Here is a 1,528-nt window from a genome sequence, read left to right as displayed (position 1 = left end):
TCTGTCTGTCTGTCTGTCTGTCTGTCTGTCTGTCTGTCTGTCTGTCTGTCTGTCTCTCTCTCTCTCTCTCTCTCGCATTCTCTCAAGGTGTAGTAGATATCTCTTTTGTTGCTGCTCTTATGAATACAATTGCTGTTGCTAATGTTGTTGGGGTGTTGTAAAATTGAAAGTATTATTGATTGAAAGTTATGTCTAATAGAGCGTTCAAGAGTGAAATTCTGCCTGTTGGCTTTCACCAGGGTGCCCATTTGAACAGAAGCGACGATTCCTGGTCGACCTGATCGGTGACCTGACGAGGGAGAGAAAGAAGGCATTACAGGATGCTGACAATCAAGCTGAGTGAGTGTTTGGAATGTATGGAGGGAGGGAGAGAGAGAGAGAGAGAGAGAGAGAGAGAGAGAGAGACACAATTAGGCCATTTAGGAGGCTGGCCTTTACCCTACCTCCCAGGATCAACCAGACAGAGGGAGATGCTCGATAAAAAATCACCCCACTCGGGAATCGAACTCGGGTCTCCTGCGTGCGACAGCAACACCAAAGAGCCCGATTGACATGGATGTATTATAGGCAATAAACAAAATAATATGTGAGGTAGCGTGGGGGAATCGGGCTCTCGTCAATTTTTGGGCATGTAGAGTTATTGCTATCATCTTCAAGCTTGTTTGCTTGTCTTTATTTGGATGAAAAAAATATCCATTTATCTAGATTTATGCAGCTCATAGTATTGTTTTAGTGATTCCTTATTTATTCCTTAAGCTTGTGCTACCCTGCTTTCTCGATTTTTCGCTTGGGCTTGTCCAGTATCAAGCCTTATATTGAGCTGGCAGAAATCTGGCCATGGTGCCAACGCTACAGGATGACTTAAACGCCCAACCTTCAAGCTATATTTTTTTTTCTCTTTTTTCTGTTTCCATGTCAATTATTTTGTTTTCGCGGTGCTATTGCCACAATCGCATTTTCTGGTTGTTTTATTTTTCTTCTTTGCCAATAGAATAAATGCTAAAAGCTTTTGATCTCTTCAAATATTCCACCATTTTCCTTGCATATAGTTTAGCAGCCATGTTACGCTGTGCGCTTTCATCAATATTGTCCTTTCATTTCTTAGACGCCTACTTGATGCTTTTTCAGGCTTTGAATAAGAATAAAAGATTGTGCACTAGCATGACTTTAAGGGGGCACCTTAATCATAAATGAAAAGTAACTCAAATCAACGAAAAATCCCACCAGCAGCCAACCCCCAACCAAATAAGCAGCAGACGAAAAAAAAAAGGCCAAAACAAATTCAAGAGTATGTATCGCAACCAAGCCAGCCCCTGTTCTCGCAAAGAGGTAGCCAGAATCCAGTGAAATTAACGTTGACAATAATTTTTCGGATGAAATAATAGTAATAATACTAATACACTTATTTGCATAATGAAGAGTTCGCGCAGAGGTTCAGGGGACGTAATCAAGTGAGAATTACTCTCACAGAAAATCTATGTTCAGTTATCTCCCATGAAAGAGCGTGCACGAGAAAGGCAGAGAGAGA

At 41.2% G+C, this 1,528-nt stretch overlaps 1 protein-coding gene across 1 annotated transcript in view; it reads left to right on the top strand.

Moving 5' to 3' along the window:
- Positions 1–1,528, top strand: part of LOC101851681 (SPARC-related modular calcium-binding protein 1) — a gene marked incomplete at its 5' end in the record, with an annotated part of 32,439 nt that overhangs the window by 17,796 nt on the left and 13,115 nt on the right.

This window comes from Aplysia californica, unplaced genomic scaffold (genome assembly GCF_000002075.1).
Source record: "Aplysia californica isolate F4 #8 unplaced genomic scaffold, AplCal3.0 scaffold00915, whole genome shotgun sequence".
NCBI lineage: Eukaryota > Metazoa > Mollusca > Gastropoda > Aplysiida > Aplysiidae > Aplysia > Aplysia californica.
Note: the sequence above shows the minus strand (reverse complement) of the source record. Positions and strands in the feature narration are given on the sequence as shown.